This window comes from Chiroxiphia lanceolata, chromosome 3 (genome assembly GCF_009829145.1).
Source record: "Chiroxiphia lanceolata isolate bChiLan1 chromosome 3, bChiLan1.pri, whole genome shotgun sequence".
Taxonomy (NCBI): Eukaryota; Metazoa; Chordata; class Aves; order Passeriformes; family Pipridae; genus Chiroxiphia; species Chiroxiphia lanceolata.
In genome coordinates, this window is record NC_045639.1 from 43,396,409 (window position 1) to 43,416,019 (window position 19,611).

The 19,611-nt window shown below is 36.9% G+C and overlaps 1 protein-coding gene across 3 annotated transcripts in view; it reads left to right on the forward strand.

Annotated features, from left to right (window-relative positions):
* WDR27 (WD repeat domain 27) overlaps nt 1–19,611 on the forward strand; it is a 100,415-nt gene that overhangs the window by 59,617 nt on the left and 21,187 nt on the right. The gene's annotated exons all lie outside the window — the stretch shown is intronic.

A 19,611-nucleotide genomic window follows, 5' to 3' on the forward strand; every position in this document is an offset into this window, starting at 1 on the left:
CAGAACAAAAAAAAAAAAAAAATAAAGTTACCTGGTCTTTCCAATATAGGATTTAGCATGAAGTTACATTCAAAGGCACTAGAAATAAAAACGAAGCAATGCAATGATAAGCTTGTATAGTGGAAAAGAAGAAAACCACAAATGAATCATAAAAGGATAAATCTTGAAAGAGAGACTTTATATTAGGCATCCAGAGTTTCCAATACTGGAAGACTTTTATACCTACTGCTACCACTAGTCAGGAATTTAAAATTGACTCTATTCTTGTTTCATCCAATATTTGAATGAATACAATTAAGAGTTATATTAGGTTCTGAATAGCCACTGTGCAAAGCCTCATTGCATTCAAAGGGATACACTGGCAGGAGAAGGAGAAAGGGGAGAAAAAAGAAAGTGACCGATGAGTGAAATTCAAACATTATGGCTAAGCTTTCTGCTTTGGAAAGATGAAGCCAAAAGTGAGGTGTACTGGCAGCGCTCCTGTTCAGTCGTTGCTTGCCCAGCACCTGTCCATGAGGTAGCTTGTTCCAACCAATTTTATAACTCTCACTTGCATAAATGTTCTTCTAGAAAAGAGAAAAAACCCCTGAATGGGTATAATAGTGGGGGGTTTTTTTATTGATGGGGGGCATAGTTGCTTTCATCATATGGTACTCTGGAATGATTTATAAAATTATTACTAGGACAGTTGGAGAAGGGAAATAAGATAGAAACTTTGCATTTATTTTAATTTTCAAGATGATTTCTCAGTTTTTGCTCCTTGTTGTCGTTTCCTGGTTTTCAGACATTGTTCAAAACTTATGTAGGGAAAAGTGGTTTTCTTACCATAACCACTAATAGAATTTCAATTTATTTTAGGGAATATACATTAAGGGGTGTTATAGTGTTTAACTATAATAACTATAGTTATTAACTATAACAACTATAGTTATTAACTATAACACATTTGAGTCAGTCTAAAGTAAAAAACAGTAGGAGTCTTATCTTCCAAATATGGGAACATTAAATAATCTTTGAAATGTTTTTCAAACAAGGATAAAAGCAAACGGGGACACCATTGTTGTCTGCTGGTCTTTGGTGGGTATTGTGAAGTTGGATGTTAGTATATACTGTGATAGCAGTTATTTTTCATGACAGAATCGTGACTTTGAAATCAGCATGCATTGCTACTACCCTACTGATATACTGAGAGGTAGCTCATCCCTTTGATGTGCTGGGGCTACATATGCAGTCAGTCAACTGGCTTGGCTGAGAACCTTCTGATGCAGAGTGTGATTAAAATTGGGTGACAAATCAGAAGAAAGAGAGAGACTATTTAATATTTTTCCAGCATGTTCTCATGTATCTCAATACCAAGTCTTCAATTCTTTACTCATTTCACAAACCTGTTCTCTTTTCTTATACTGGTTTAATCTGCTGAGGAAGAAATTTCACAAGTTTTCTTTACAAGCAGTAGTGTGCAGTAATGTAGTCTTTGTATGAAGACTGTCTTTGTCAAAGACTGTTCAGCAGTTTATGTCTGGTAAGAAGATATTTCCTTTATATCCAGCCAAAAAAGATAGTTTTATTAAAAAGAAAAAAAAAGAGTCTGCTGCTGACTTCATATATGAGATTTCTGAGTTTGAATGTATTTTTCTCCTTGTCTTCTTGAACTGTTAGCTAAATCTGTGTACACACAGATGTGTAATCTCACAGAATCACAGAATATGCTGAGTTGGAATCATTGAGTCCAGCCCTCAGTCCTGCACAGGACCATCCCCAAGAGTCACACCATGGGCCTGAGAGTATCACCGAAACACTTCTTGAACTCTGTCAGGCTTGTCACTGTGACCACTTCCCTGGAGAGCCTGTTCCAGTGCCCAACCACCCTCTGGGTGAAGAAGCTCTTTCTAATATCCAGCCTAAACCTCCCCTGACACAACTTCAGGCCATTCTCTTGGGTTCTTCACTGGTCACCACAGAGAAGAGATCAGTGCCTGCCCCTTCTCTTCCTCTCATGAGGATGTTGTAGACTGCAATGAGATCTCCCCTTAGTCTCTTCTTCTCCAGGCTGAACAGACCAAGGGACCTCAGCCACTCAGTGAATTGAATGAGAATTTGGAGTGGATATTTCTTAAATTTAATGAACATATAAGTTTAATTTTTCGAAATTATCAAAGTATCAGTCTGATGAAATTTTATTAATATTTTATTACAATATCCTTCTTCTTTTATCCTCAGATTTAAGATTTATTATCATGGTATTAATTGAAAAAAAAGTGATGGCAATTAATGCAATTAGTCTTAATCTTTCATGGGCTGTTCCATGATCAACTTGTAAATGGTACCAAATAAAGCAGTATTCATGTAAAGTAGTCCAAGGCAGCTGCATGTACCCTTTCTTTTTCTTATAAGACTCTAAGACTTGTGAGAGGGAGAAGCTGGGGTGAAAAGATCATTTCAAAAGGTAACAGCAGCTGGAGTATTGTTGAGCAAACAAATCATTGTGACAGTGAGTAAAACCTTTGGGTTTTTTTATGTAAGATGGTGCTTTTTAAAAAAATTATTTGCCGTCATTGACTGATGTAGCTGTGTAGTTTACAAGCCTACAACTTGTTAAAAATTTTGAGATAATCTTCAGATGTAGAGAATTGCATAACCGTTCAACTTCCAAACTTTCAACAGTTAAATGGATTTAGAAATGGAGCCAAAGCACAGAAGTGCTAGTCTAAGTGGCTTGGGGGAAAAGAGGAACTTCAGCTTTAGGTGCCTTTGGGAGATTCTCAATGTGGGCTTGGTTTCCTACAGTGCCATGTTTGGCTACTGCCTTTAACTCTGGTTACATTTGCAAATCTTGGCCCTTGTCATTTTAAAAACTGCTTTGATGGTAAAGAACATAGAGCTCTGGGTTGTACCACACTCCAGCTACGAGGGCGGTTGAGCCTGTGGAGACACAGCAGATAGTCCTACTGAGTTTATTCCAATCCCTGAGAATTCAGACTTAAAGTTCATTACTGCACAAGTATGTTTCTGTTTATAGCAGAAAGATAACTTCTTTTGCAGTTTCTAACAAACCTCAATAATGCTATGTAATGATACAGTAAAATAGGAGTTTGATGTTGTGGAAAAAATTGTTTCTACCAAAGAAATTCTTTCAAGTATGTATGACAACTCTGAAGAAGGATGGCAGATTTTAAAAGAAAAAGAAAAAGCCTCTATAAGCTAGAGAGGATGATACAATTCAGTTTACTCATTGGATACTCCAGCCATTCTAACTGTGTTGCCAGCAAACAACAGCTGTACACCACATGATTTTAGAGGAATATGCTTGTAGAGGCAAGCTTCTCAGCTCATAGCACATTTGTCATAAAATCTTTATGGCACTTCTTGCAAGTAGATATTTTACTGAATGGCACTACTAGGTTGAAAGAGGTGGTACAAAACAATTGGTTACTGAGCTGTTCAGTGTGAATTCTGTTTACCAGAATCTAGGCAGGATTCCCTGTGGATTGGAAAGAGAGAGAATTGGCTGGGAGTGGGAAGGAAAGACACTGACTGTAGGGATAGGGATAATTTGGAGAACAGACAGGTTCTTGGAACCTGTCAGATAGAAAGCGAGAGTGAAGAGGGAGTGCTGGAGACAACTCTAAGAACTGGAGGGAAAGAACATATGTATGGGGAAGTGATGATATTGGAGACATGAAGAGAGTGCCTAGAGAGAGGGAATGAAAGCCCTGAGGAGAGAAGTAAGAGATGATAGCTGCAAGGTTAAGACTTACAGTTTCTGCACTTCTAGTTAAGCCTTTTTTTCTGAAAAAGATAGGAAAAGGAGATGCCGGTGGACTGGTTTTCAGAGTTGCTGAGAACCAGAGGTTACTCTTGACCTAACAGTTCTGAGAATCAGTGTGCTCAATGCCTAAGAAAAAAAGCTGCTTTTCAAAGAACATAAGGGGAAGTTTCCAGATGAAATCAGCCTCTCTTGCTCCCTTCACACACTACACAACTGTCTTCAGGAGCCAATAATGCAATATTGAAAGGAATAAGTAACTGAGTGTCTACTTTTCATGCTCCATGAAGGAGCATGTAGAAAAATATTTTGTGAAGTGTACTTTCACAAAATACAGTCTCCTTCTCTGTCCAGGCAAGCTGAAATGAGGAAGCTTTACCAAATAGGAAGAACTAAAGGACTAATGATTAGGAGTTTGTTCAGCTACATTTTTTATACAGAAGTTATTCTATAAGAATTAGAATTTAATTATCTTACATAGCTCTCTAGGAAGCTGTCAAGGTATCTTATTTCTTTTTCTTGCCATCTTGAAAAGTGTTGCTATCATGTATTTAACTCACTCAACAAACAGTATTCACAGAATGCAGTTGAACATTTGCTGATATTAAAAACCATTCTGGAGGAAGATTCAGTTCTAAAATTACCGAGCTTTTCATGTGAAACAGGTACAAAGCTTCTTTCCCCACTTCAATTAAGAATCCAGCATTTGTATTCCAAGAAGATTCTCTCTTCTTACCTGGTTTTTGGGAAATTTAAAGCCAAATCAATTGGCAGTCATGATACAAATGTATAGGGGATGTATAACAAATCAGAATTCAGACATTAAAAACATATTTAGATGAAATACAAGGAAAATGAAGTGTGAAATAAAGTGCATTCTGAATGAGCTTTTTGGAAAAGGGAAAGCTAAATCTTAGCTAACAGATTAAATATGAAAAGAAAAACAGACTCAACTTCTGTCTTAAATTAAAATAGCAACATAAAGTGATTCCAGCTGTCTGATGGAGTATGATATAGCCACGCCAAACATTTTGGCCGAGCTCCTGGCTGTATCTGAACTGTGTAGAGCATAGTAGGGGAAAGTGGAAAGCAGAATTCTTTAAAGCTGCCTGTTGTACCTTTTTTCTTCCAGTCCACTGCATAAAGTACAGCAGCCTCAGAAGTACTTGATGCTGCCCTCCCTAACAAGTTTTTCCTGTGAGCTGATCTGGCAGCGGAGAGAGACTTCTGCTTTGCCTTTTTCCTTTCAGGCCTATAGTGTGTGGTGGAGTAGGCAGGCAAGAGTACCTGTTGATAAAGGGATCCTGTGCCCCTTTTCCTTATCTCATAGAAACATTCAACATCTGCAATCACCCAGCCACTGTGCTTCTGAAGAGTGGTATTTGATGTGTTTAAAAATTATGGTAATGCATGCATTAGAATGTTGGCATTGTCATCTGAAGGGATTGGTTCATCTATGCTTTTTGTTAAGTCATTCACATTGTATCTACTTTGTCTGGAATATCACAGTAGTTGAGACACACTGTGACATGTTTTTTTACAGAACTGTAGCTGTATTCTATCCAGCTAGTTGCTTACTAATGTAAGAACATTTCTAGAAAGAAATAGATGATTCCCCACTGATATACCATGCCATGCCATGCCATACCATACAGTACCATACCACACTACACTACAAACCCACATTTGGGACTTATTCCAGCGTTTGCTACCTTCATTTCACCTTCTCTGCTAATGTCTGGAGAGAATGATTCTGACTCTGCCACTACATTTTACTTCTCTGACCAGGAAGTGGGTGACCTACATTGTTCATTAAAGAGGGAAGTTAGATCTAGAGAAAGACAAATGACAATGATGAAGACTATCTTTTAAAATGTCACCTCAGTATGTGCATCATTCTTTAACCTGAAGCATAGAATATCTTGGGGTGGGAGGGACATTAAATACCATCTATTTTCAATGACCCTGCCCTGGGAAGGAATACCACCCACTAGACCAGGTTGCTCAGGGGCTTTATCCAACCTGGTCTTGAACCTTTCCAGGGATGGGGCAACCACAACCTCCCTGGGCAACTTGTTTCAGTGCATAACTACCCTCCGAGTAAAGAATTTCTTCCAAACATCTAATCTAAATCTCTCTTCTCTTAGTTTAAAACCATTTCCCCCATGTCCTATCACTATTTTCCTGTGTAAAAGACACTCTCCTTGTTTATAAACCCCTTTCAAGTACAGAAAGAACACAGTAAGGTCTTCCTGGAGCCTTCTCTTCTCCAGGTTGAACAATGTCAACTCTCTGCTTGTCTTAGGAGAGGTGCCCACTCCTCTGATCATTTTGTGGACATGCTCCAACAGGTCCACATCTTTCTTGTGCTGAGAACCCCAGAGCTGAGTGCAGTACTCCAGGTGGGGTCTCACAAGAGCAGAGTAAAACTGGAGAATCGTATCCCTTGACCTGATGGCCACACTTTTGATGCAGCCCGGGATGTAGTTTGCCTTCTGGGCTATGAGCACACACTGTTGTTTCATGTCCAGCTTTTCATCTACAGGAACCTCAAGTCCTTCTCCACAGGGCAACTCTCAATGAGTTCTTCTTCTAGTTCATACTTGCAGCTGGGATTTCCTCGACCCAAGTCCAGTACCTTGCTGTTGGACTCATTGAACCTCATTGGGTTCTCGTGGGCCCACTTACCAAGTTTTCCCAGGTGCCTATGGATGGCATCCCTTCCTTCTGTTGAGTCATCAGCACCACTCAGTTTTGTGTCATCTGTAAACTTGCTGAGGGTGCACTCAATCCCACTGTCTTTTAATTGATAAAGTTATTAGAGCACCAGTCCCAAGATGGAGACCTGAGAGACACCATTCATCACTGGCCACCACCTAGACATACAGCCATTGACCACAATTCTCTGGCTGTGGCCATCCAGCTGATTCCTTATCCAATGAATAATTCACCCTTCAAATCCATGTATCTCCAATTTGAAGATAAGGATGCCATGTGGGACCATGTGTAAGATCTTACATAAGTCTGGGTAGAGGACAACAGGCAGTTTTCCCTTGTTGACTGTTGCAGTCTCACTCCATAATAGGAGGCCCCCAAATCCCATGAGGAGCAGCTAAGGACTTTGAACTTGTCTAGATTGGAGAAAAGAGGCTAAGAGGTGACCTCATTGCTCTCCACAGCTTCTTGAGGAGGGGACATGAAGAATCTTTTCCTTGGTATCCAGTGACAGGGTATGTGGAAATGGCTCAAAGATGTATCCATCAGGGGGCTTTGGACGTGATGCGATGAAACATTTCTTTACAGAGAGGGTGGCGAAACACTGAAACAGGCTTCCTGGAGAGGCAGTCAATGTCCTGTGCTTTAATATCATGCCTTAACTTTTGGTCAGCCCTAAAATGGTCAGGCAGTTGTACTAGGTGATCCTTATAGATCTCTTCCAGCTGAATTCTGTTCTATTTAATTCTAATTCTAATTCAATTTCAAATCTGAATTCTGTTTCTGCTATGGAGATCATGGGTGCTGAAAGAAATGAGGCTGCACACCACACAGAGTTAGGTTTCGGGATTTGTCCCTCAATCTTTCTGGCGTTCCCCTTTTATTAGGGCTCCCTCATAAACAGCACCTGGTATGTGTCTTTTAGTTAACCAAAATTGCCAGGATCATCCTAAACCTGCACCTTGATCCCACACATTCACTTCACATCATGTGGCTGTGTTCAGCCACGAGAGAAAAACATACGTTATCATGCAGACTGTTCAAAGTGGTTTTTACTTTGAGAACACTGCACTCTCTTTATCAAAAACACCAGTCAAGGCCAAAATGCTCCTTTTTGATCCTAATTAACTGAATGCAGGTGCTGCTGGCTCAACTTGTTCCCTCATCCTGCTATCTCCTCCTTTCCCTAGCAGTACATGCTGAGGAGATCTCTGATATTTCTTCCCAGCCCTGCATTAGCAGAGGGCACTGAATGGCTAATCATGTCCCAGCCTAGGCATTGGCTCTACCCCTTTGTGGAAAGAAGGCGTGTACCTTCTGATGGGTGTGAGAGCTGTGAATCTTCTTGCAATGATTTGACCAACTGAACAAATTTGCCAAAAGCGTATATGAAGTGTGTTTTTTGGAAGTCTTCCAGTTTAGCTGGGTTTTCAGTTTTCCTGTGAAAACAGGATGTCAAACCCCTGCATCTCTGACACTAGAAAGGCTCAATGATTAAGCCCTCAATCTGAAGCAGAGTGTGCTCCTGAACTAAATGGTTGCAAAAGTTTTTGAGCTGAGCAATACCTGTTCATTTCCCTGTGGATTTTTTTTTCTCCTTGTAATAAATTTTAGAAATACCTGAGCTGTTTTCTGTGGGAAAAATGCTAAACCAAAAGAGTCTGAGAACAGTAGTACTCATCAGAGCGAAGGTCCATCTGGCCCAATACTCTCCAAAGTAGTCAACCATCATTTTCTAAAGGAGAGCATATGAGCTGTGCAGGTGCCAGGGAGTGCTTGTAGGCCTCAGTGGCTGGGACTGGCATTCCCTGAGACCTCCACCAACATTATCTCCTGTGAAGGGCCCAGGGGATGTGTCTCAGCTCAGCTGGGACTCTCAGTCCCTGCCTGAGCAGTGTTGTAGATGTGTCTGTTTCTGACCTCATTTCCTTGGTGGGCCTGGGACCTGCACTGCAAATTGTTGCTCTCCTGGATGGACCCCTCATGCTAGATCATAGCTTGTGAGGCATAACTCCTATTCTATTCTATTCTATTCTATTCTATTCTATTCTATTCTATTCTATTCTATTCTATTCTATTCTATTCTATTCGTTGTGCTCACTGTGAATTGAATAATGATGAGACTGCCACTTGCCTGAAATGCAAGGGCTTTTTCAGCTCTAAACCCACTTTCAAGGACACATGTCACAAAGATTACAAGTAGAAACAGGATTTTTATTAACAAATAAAAATCAGATTCTTTCTGAATCTGTTTCAGAGCCAATGCTCACGAGAATTAACACTGTCTCACAATCTTCAGATTATTCAATTTTTTCACAACTAATGTAGACATGCCAAGTCTTATCATTTAGTGGTCTTTTCTGAATCTCGATAATGTGTTAAGGTCTATTTATTAGTTATGATGAATTACAATAAAAATTATTTTACAAGCCAATTTTTCCATTGGCATGATTCCATAGACTTTCCTTTCCTGAAGCCTGTTTCTTGTGATGCTGAAAAACCTCGGCACGATTATCTGCTCAGAGACTTTTACATCTTTAAGCAGCAAGGTATTTGTTTATTCAACGTTGGGAGCAACCCAGCTCATGCCGGACAAACTTGCTTGACCTGAAAGTGCAAAAGCAAGCTATTTTATACACTTTAGATACATGGTTACATCATTTAACATATATTTTAACGAGCAGAGTAGTCTCTGGGCAGAGTCTTTCCAGACATGCGCAGTCTTCTACTGTGGGGGTCTTCTCCTCAAGCCTTCATCCCTCTGGTGGCTGCCATGGAAGTCTTCCTCGATTTGACCTCTTCAAGTTAGGTCACCTGAATTCTTCAAGCTTGCAAAATCCTGGCTCTGGACCTTCTATATGTCATTCGAATGTCTAGTTTACCTAATTTGTTACCTTGTGTATACTACTCCTATTCTTTCTGTAATAAGGACTTTGGTTCAGCAAGCAGAACAGCACATGATATTAACCAGTGCTCCTAAAATGTTCTTCTAGCAAAACAGGTAGAGCAAACAGGACAAGGTATACCAGCTGAACCATTGTTAACTCTTTTTTTGTGCCTTTTTGCCATCATTGTGTCTTACTGAAGTAAAGGAATTATTTTTGCCTCAAGAACATTTGACGAAGAAAGGGCTATACTTTTTATTTAGGATTTTTGGGACAAAGTGAAACCTCTTGCTTATTAACAAGTTGAAACACAAGCTTTCATTTAGAAAATTACTTGCTCAAGGGAAGTACAATTGCTGTGATGCAGAGACTTTGAGAAACAACGAGGATAGCTAAATCCTAAAGAAGTATCTAGCCCTATTTGTCTGAATGGGTATATGTATTTATCATCTATATGTACCATATCCATCATAACTAGACATATAAATAATGCATTTAAAAATAATGAAAGAAGCACTTTTCTGTTAGTGTGAAATCTGTGAAATTCTACATTGAATTGTTAGAGCCAGAAAAACTTTTTAAAAAAAGGTTAGTGTTTTTATTTCTAAAGAAATTTTGACCTTGATTAGAGAGAACACTTTTATTAATACATTTAAAATATGTTATTTTTTTACTTTCAAATTTAGAAATTTAATAAAATATGAATTTTTGAAATGGAAATGAAGTGGAAAATATAATTACTTTCTTGTGCATCTTTTACTAACACAGGTCTTAAAAACTGACTAGTGAAATATGAATCTTGTTTCTTATTACTATGCTGAGATAAATTTCAGGCAAAGGCTTTGCATTAGGGTGTCCAAAACCAGATAAAGTGCTCATAGTTTTAAATCTCAAATTATAAATTTATATATTCAGCAGAAATAGATTTGTTTTTTCCTTGCTTAAAATCAAGACAGAATCATCCATGTTCTCACAGTATGTACTCAGAACTCGTGGCCATAAATTCAACAGTATTTCTTAGGAATATAGACCTTGTATTGTAATTATGTGTTAGGAAGGTTCCTGAGTTGCAGCACAAGTCTGTCAAGTATGGCTTTCTCAGGCATAAACTCTGTGGATCATCAAAGGATTTAAGGAACCTTCTTGTTTTCTATCTTCCATCATGCAGTTCTGTTTTCACTTACCTTTGAGTTTTTTGTTGGTTTGCATTTTGAGTTTTGTCTCCTTTTGAAAAAAAATTAGAGAGGGGCCTTTCAGACTATTGAGATTTGCTGGAGATATTTTAGCATCAGAAACTTAATGGATAAGGTGCAAATTAGTAGGACCACTATCAATATGAAAACATCTTTCACTAGTAAAAATGTTGAAAGAAAAATTATTGATATGCTGATAGCCTATTACCCAGGATGAGTGATGGACTCCGCAAGGAGAATTATTCCTGTGTATCTACTTTAGTTCAAAATTTTGAAATCCAGCCTTTCCCCACCATTTTCCCCCTTGGTTCTGTAAGGTCTGGCATACTGCAGGCAGTGAAAAATTGTATATAATATGAAACATTTTATTGTAGGCAAGGGATTCTTGTGCAGATGCTGATCACATGTAGGCAGTTTGAGTCCATTAGCCTTTACTAGCTCTGTCTCAGCAGTAGTCCTGAAAAGTCACCAGCTGGTCTTCACTGGTTTAAAATAGCTGAAATGTAATATGTGCCATTGCAGAACGAGATTATGTTTTTTACAATTAAAATTTTAGGTTTGAGTTATAATGAGTGTAGTATAGGAACCTTTGTAAAGCAGAACAATTACCCACTTTGGAATTTGGACACAACACTGGGGGTGAGAAACCTGCAGTCGTGAAAAACAACATCTGATTCCAGTTATCAGCTAACTGATATATATTAAAGATTATATTAAAGATTTTTTCAGATCAATGGGTAATGCCAAATATAATAAATAGTATAATAATAAAAAGGGAAGCGGAAATCATAGAGCTATCATTCTAAGAAAAGGCATGAAGTAAGATTACTGTTTATACAGAGTATGACATAAATGCTGCTCTTTCAAGGGTACATATTTCTATTAGAATTTCTTAAGAATAATACGCATAGAGCCAGCAGATGAATCTTGAGGACTTCCAAGAAGATGTACTGTAAACTAAAAGACATACTATGTCTGGCAGCATTTTATTGTATCTGGAGACCATAACATTTTCTCCTATGATTCTAACTAGAAGTTGAATTCCTTCCATTTTATTTTCAGGACTGTTTTAATATGAAATCTGATACAAAATTGAGAAATGTCTTTCTTTGGTTTTGCTTAAGAAGCAATCCAAAAGTCTGTAAGAATACATTAATTATAACCTCATCTTAAGGTTAAAAAGTACCTAATGAGGGACATCCAAGGTGTGATTCGTTAAAAAATTCATTAGGATTTCCAAAATCCCTTCTCTTCCTTGCAGAATATTATTTTAGTGTGACATATGAACATGGACTACCTTTTATTTTGCTTGTAATCTAGTCGTGATCTGAAAGTTTTGTATAGGTTCCAGCTAGTACCTGAAATGTTGGCATACTTATCAAGAGAAGTGTTTTTCACTTCAAATACTTTTGCTTTCCAAATTTCAGACTTACTCTATATTTGAAAGTTGGAACAAATTCTGTCTATGAATGACTCAACTTCAAAATGTTTTGTTTGCACTGCAGAATATGATACACTCTCCATTGGGAAGCTGCTAGTCTGGCAGGTTTGGCTAGTTTTCCCATTGACTTACCAAGTGTTATGCAAGCACTGCTATCCCATGACTCGAACAGCTCCTGTTACTTTTACTTTAGATATGGAAACAGAGTTTTAAAACATCTTATAAATAATAAGGTCCTTCATGAAAGTTAAGTGCAATATTTCAAGATACAAAGGTCTGTATGAAATAAATATGATTGCACTTTCTTTAAGTGTGAGTTATATGCCTTTATTATTTTTAAACAGAATATCCTTTTCTCTTGAAAATATTTAAATATGCAATATGTCATTTAAGACCATGGTTTGGCATTTGAATTTGCTATGATCTGAAAAATAGTTTCCTGAGGAAAAGGTGGATTACCTAGCAATAAAATGAACTTTCTTTCTGTAGGCATATAGATATATGGTGAAATAATTCATGAAAAAAATGTATTTTGAGTCCCGAGCTATATCATCCAGGCACATATACACATTATAAATTGCTCAGCCACAGAGGATGAGTACTGTCCAGAAGAAAACAAAACCTTTACAAAAAGGAAGCAAGGTTGAATTAATAAAACCAGTTGTTACCTAGGTCATGCAGATTGAATGATGAGGTTGTGTGTTATGGAACTGTAGGGTTTGTTAGAATGGCAGAAATACTTCTTCCAGCTACATTATTTTAAAAGGCAAATCTCTGTTAAACTTCCAGGAAAATCTGCCTAACATATAACCAATAAATTAAAATTGACCAATGTGATGGAGTTTTATACAGTGAAATGAGTCATATTATCTCCTGTTTGCATGCAAGGAGAGGTAATAAAATTAGCTAGCATTTCTGGCCTCTTCAAGAAGGGAATGCAAACAAAAGAGACCATGATGGAGTCTGAAGGAAAAGAGGCTGTTCTTCAGGAGCAACTTAAAGAAAACAAATGTTAATGTATTTATTTAATTACATAGTTAAGACTTGTACTAGAACAGGGAGAGGCTTTTCATTAACCTATTACATTATATGGGAAGCTGTAACAAAGCAAGAAATTTTTTTTTTTCAGTAAAGGGTTTTGTAAATAAACTGTATTATATCAGGTCTGGAATCCATTTGATTGACATCACTGCAGCTGGCCAGCCTGTCACAGTGCTTACAACTGAAGTGAAAAACTGTCATAGTTTCTAAGCTCCCACTTCTGTAAACATCTCCTGTTGCACTGAGTTATTTTTGGAGTTTAAATGTGCAGTGGTTCCAAAGAAGTGGTGCCAATGAGCAGAGTCTAAAAAGCAGTATTGAAAATCACTTACTTTAATTTAGTAAAATATTATATATTAGATGGCAAAGTGCCCTTCAACTTAGCTATGAATACCTTTATTTCTGACATTATTTGATTTATTAAATGTTTGCTGTTTTGTGCCTGATGGACACCAAGTATGGCCTTACAGTTCAAAAGGAGAACAAATGAGATGGTCCATCAGAGTTATACTCAAGATGTAGAATGCAAGGCTTCCTAAGAGCTAAATTTAAGTTACAGGGCATTAATAGACAATATTCAAACCATATGCAATGTGCATCCTTCCATTTTCATTTCCACTAGGTTTCTAGATTTAAAAATTGGAAAGATTTAAAAGTAAAAATAAATACTGCTACAGTTAAAACAGAATGTTAAAGTGACTGAGATTTATACAGTAGGTGGGAGGGACAATACTCTGTAGGAAATAGAATTTTGGACTGTAGCTAGATCATATAGCAATGTTCATGACAGAGATGCTCGCAAGACAACAGTGGCTCTTTATTAATAGTGATATTGGAGTCTGGAAATAGAAGTAGATTGCAAAAACATCAGCCCATATTAATGAATCTGGTTTTGCACTTTTCCAGGATTTCATGCAGAAGAGTCTGAGGTATCTGCTACAGATATTGGCTTATGGACTAAATAGTGGGATATAAAAACACTCAAGTGTTTTAGGCTTCTGAGAGTTTAGAGATCCTTTTTGAAGATAGAATCGGAACCTGCTCTTAAGTCAGTTATTTAGTTATCATTTATTAACTTGTTAGATATTTTATTCAGTGTTTGAGCTTTTAATCCCCTCAGCTCATGGAGGCTCTTACTGTTGTTGAATGGCCTGAGCCAAATTCCTCAAGCAAACCCACAATGGGTGGTCATAATACATTGACAGTCAAGGAGAGTCCACCAATAACAAATAGCTCCTAAATAGCATGTATCATGGGTGGTCCAAGAGTTTCCTGGGAGGGACAGTTTCAGGAAGACACTGTGGCTTGAATGGAAGTAGTGCTCTCTGTTTATAGATGTGTTCTTTGTTTAATTCTGCTAAGCATGGCTAACCTTGTGACAGCCACTCCTATGGGAAGGAGGCATTGTAGAAAAAGAAGATTCTGCATACATAATAACTCCATTTGTAACAGTCTCACCGGTCACAGTCTCATTTTTAGGCATACTTTGGTTAACTGGCTTTCTATTTTTCAGTGAAGAAAATCAGAGTTTACAACTCAGTTTGTAACTGTAGAGGCAAGTGTGGCTACTGGATTGTGGTAAAGTAGTGAAAGATCAGAATATCTGACTGCACATCTTGTAATATCGTTACATTAATTAGTATAGTTGTATTCTTCTGAAAAGAATATAGTTTTACTACACAACACTGTATACAGTTGCACTCTTGTGCTGCTCTCTTGCCAAGCCATAGAATTTTTCCAAACCAAGCTGAAAGGAATTTGTGTGCCAAAATGCTGTAGGGAAATGTTAATCTGAATTATGTTTGCCTAGTATGGAAGTGAATCACTTCGATTACCTCGTTATTACAGCAGAGTTTCTTTTTTGTTGACTATTACTTAAGAATGACCCTACCTCCAATAGTACAGCTCCTTTTGTTTAAAAATCAGTGGTGCTGTCACTAATGGTTTCAATGTCTTCCATGTATTCTCCATCTGCCAGTGCATTTATCAGTTCTTAGTGGTTTATATTAACCTATTTATATCAGAGATGGCAAACTGAAATTTAGCCATAACAAATCAGCAAAGTGGCCATTTTTTTTTCTTTCCAGTCTGGGAAAGAATATGCTTATTCTTCATTTAATGCAGTCTTATGTCTTTCTTTTTATAAAATGCAAAACCTGTAATAGCAAAACCAATTGTTTTAAGCGGAAAAAATGAAGAAAAACCAGAAAAAGTATGTTGCTATAAACAGCTATTAGGGTTGAATCATACTAGAATTTTGTGAATGTTTTCATTTTAGCATGTCGGTTATTAATTTCTCATGTTTTCTGCTTTTTGGGCAAATTATTAACACATGTTTTTCTTCTCAGCTCTCAAGAAAAAAGTGTTTTCTTATTTTTAAAGTAAAGAAGCGAGCAAAACGACAATTTGCACTTGTGTGTGTCTGTCTTGAAAAACAGATTCTTCAGCAATATGAAATAGATGCTAAAATCATATGAAGGATATCATATTTTCATAAAGTATTTTCCATTGGTTTATGAGAAGAACACTGTTGCAGTTCTCTACTGCATTGTGTTGTATCTGTGCAATAAACCTGACGTGAATCTTTACACTACTTAATTTTGGGGGAAAAAAAAGGATCACAAACAAAGAAACAATAAACTGCACTGGATTAGTATTGATTGATTCTGACACACAAATAGCTTTAGGATCAGAATTTTATAGTTAGTTATGCAAGCATATAAGCCAGTCTCTTCAGTTATTGAAATCAGTAACAACTCCATTTGTTTTTATTCCCCTACTTCTCTGATAGTATGAGAATAGAAACAGACTGGTGACATCTTCTTTTTAGCTGTAATTAGCCTTCTTTTTTATATTTTTTTTTTTGTTAGCTGCTGTTTAGAAATCCGTAATAGTTTAGGCTTCAGAACTAAAAGTTTGTTTCAAGATCAACATCGATCATGGAATTTGTAAGCGCAAATTTGACAACCTGTTTGAATTTAGTGCAATTTTGCTTGGTGAAGAATTCAGAAAAATTGGCTCTTGGTTTTGTTTCCAAAATTCTTAATGTGAATCTGAAACCAACTGTTGCCTCATAACAGTTTGATCTCACGATTTATTGGATGATATGGTTGCTCCTCTGTATATTAGTGCTGATGAAAAGAGTAAACTGTCCCTTTTTGATTTTGAATTCACATAATTGTTTTTCAGCACACAAATAAGTAAGACTTTCCATATGTACAAATGTTAGTAGAGATCCCCAGAAAACCTGTAATGTACCATCCTATTCTAAAGAATGCTTCAGGTCTAACTAGTGTTGCCAAACTACAGAGGGTCAGCCATGTTTGGAATTCTTACCTGGCATTTAAATGTCTCTAGTCAGCAAAAATATGTGTCTCTGAAGATGGTGAAAGAGGAGTGGGAATGCAGTCTTGTAAACTAACGTTCTTTGTAGGAGGGGTACTAGTAGTATGGAGGAAAAAACCCTGTTATATACCTTATTAATGGCCCAGTTCCATCCAAGATCCTGAAAGTGTTAACCTGATCTGTGGTGAAATCATTCTCATAGATTTAAGCACATTAGGAAAATTATTTAACTTTCATGCTTATGTACATTGAACCATTTGTGCCTGCCATTACAACCTGCTTATAATTGTGATGCTATAAACATTGTTACTTGTTGTTGAAGACATTTATTCCTTCATGCTATTTAAGAAATGCAGATATTTTTAAAAAGTTAATTAATTCATTGGGCAAAATAAAAATCTTTTTTTTCTGATAGGTAATGGCAAAGAAGTCTTTCATGGGATTGCAGTAAATGAAAGCAAATTAATTATCTATTTGTGCTTTCACATGTGTTTGAATATTTCTCAGTGGGAGTCAATTCAGGCAGCAATCTCTTCCTGTCAGCACAGCTGAAAAAATATTTTTACATAGCTAGATCCCGTATATGATCTGATACCATGTGAGGATAATTAAATCTTGCGGAACTGTTGACAGCAGTTTTTGATTTCCATGTGTCCTTATCCAAGCTGCTCCACTGTAATTTTAGGGAATCTCTTATTGGTAGGTGGCTGTGCTTAACAATACATAACCTTGGCCTGAAAACTATGTTGCTTTGCATTTGCTTTGGAAATGCGGTAATGATGATATGCCATTTTGGCTTACTTTGGTAAGTCATTGCAAATGCTCCCAAATACAGTTAAAAAGAAAGTATGTATTGGCTTGGTTAACAATACAGATCCTGATGGTAGCTGTCCCTATTGAAAATCAGCTTAATATTAATCTTGCCTTTGATAGAAAGGTGCAATATTGTGTTTTAAGAACTGCTGGTGAAATCTCTTACCAGTTCAGTAGCAGGTTTTAAAAGATCTCATGCTGACAGATTTTTCAGAAAGGGAAATATCTGCAGATTAGCTCATATGTCTCTGCCTCGTACTAATGGACTGTGAATGCTGAGGATGAATAATGAGTGGTAGCCTGATGTTATCAACACACTGTAATTTTGTTCTTTGCCTTATATCAAGTGACAGAATAAGATCAGTCATAAAAGTATTTGTAGCAAAACCAAACTGTTACTTCTCTCTTTGCTGGTTTGGGGTTTTTTTAGGACTTTCTATGTAAAAATTATGATAATGGAAAACTCACAAGTTGCCAATTTTCTTAAGAAATTGTTATATGTCAAGAACTGGGTGGTTGTCAAAAGTATTGAAAGGGCAGTGACATTGCCAGAAATATAGTCACCATCTAGTCTTCTGCATTGCATTTGATCTACAAGGAAACTGTGCCCTTTGGAAACTTCATGGGTGCCAAGTCAGCAGTGGAGTGGAAGTGGGAAGGAAGTAGGTTGATGAGAGTGAATTAAATGTAGGTAAGGAAACAGTGCAAGGAAAAGAAAACACAGGAAGCCACGTGGAAGAAAAATGAACAGAATTACCTATTTTGACTGAATTCTAGATATTTATTAAGGATGTATTTCTTTGGGATAAGCACTAGGGAATTTTCTAAACCTCCAGCAGGTGAGCCAGAGAGTTTGCAACAAGGGAAGAACATATATATTTTAAAGAAATGACTACATGAGCATCCATTGTGTGTCTGATTGATTCAGCAAGTTTCTTGTTACAGCATTCAGAGATTGCATACCCTGACTTAATTGTAGAATTCTACAGTCAATGTGTGCTAACTGTGAGTATTGGAATTTCACATCAGTCCAACATTCAGCATGCCCAAAGCTAAACATCCTGCATTCCAAAGAAGCTTAATCTGGGCTTGACATTAACAATTTTTATTGAATACCCGTTTTAAGCTATTTTTTGGGCACATGCAAGTAATATTATTCTAGTTGATGTAATATGGTCCTTTTTTTTTAACTGGGAGGTTATATAGATTATATGTCATATATAGCTGTATATGAAATATTTTGAAAACAGTAAATCTTTTAAATTTTAAGAATTGTGATACTAAAGAATAATAGCTGTCTATCTGAATTTTTAAATCACAGTTATTTTTTTCCACTTGCATGTGAGGCTTCCTTATGTTGCTCAGAATAAACATATAAGAATTTCTACATCTGTAAGTCTGTACTGAATCTTTGATCATTCTGTGAAAGAACTTTATCAAACATGGACATTTTCTATTAATAACCTTCAAGTTATAATACTCTGGAAGACTAACAGTGTACCTTACGTTCTTTTACTTTATACTACCATAACAGTAAACCTCAAAGATTATTACAAATATGTTTATAAACTTTTCAGAAGTAATTTGCTTTGTCACATAAACATAATCTTTTTGATTTTCCCATTGTAGCTGTTAATTTAGTTTTGAAACAATTAGGTGGATTTTTATCCATGAAAGCAAAAATATATCCTTGAAGTACTAATAAACGCTGCAGCATCCCACAGCAACTGTTTGGTTCTTTTAAATGGAAGAGCTGGCTAAGGAATTACTTATTGCAGTTCTGTTTGATGCAGATGAGTTGTACCCCTGTGTAAGCACACAATGCTTAGATGCTCAAAGCTGGATGCAGAAACAAACTTTGGAAATTTGGTAGTGAAAATGATTACTTTAGGTCTGCTGCAGTGAAAAAAAGAAGGGAAGGTGGTGGTGGCATAGTCACAGGTTTATTTTGAATCAGGGGTGACTATAGTGAAAGAAAGGAAGGATAAAAGCAATTAACAAGCTCAGGTAAAAGGACATTGTTGCAATCGTTATGCAGACTTAGATAAATATTTTAGCTGTTTAAATTAGTCTGGAAGACCATACTCTTGAGATCTGAAGCAGGTAGGATTTTTAGGACTAACACATAACCTAGAGGTGATGGTGTAGAAGGAAACTGAAGTTGTAGGTAATCTTCAATTTTTCTGTCCCAGTAACAAGTTACTGTCTACAATGATGGACAAGGTTTGAGAAAAAATCACAGTGAAAGAGAAATAAGGATCCTTGTTCTAATCTTGTTGAACTTGAAATAATGGTGAATCATTAGATTGCTATGGAGATCTGTCTGGAAGAGAGGTTTAACTGTGAGTCATAGAGAAATAATAGCTTGCCATTATCTGAAGTCAAGATGTGAGGAAGCAGGATAAGAGAAAA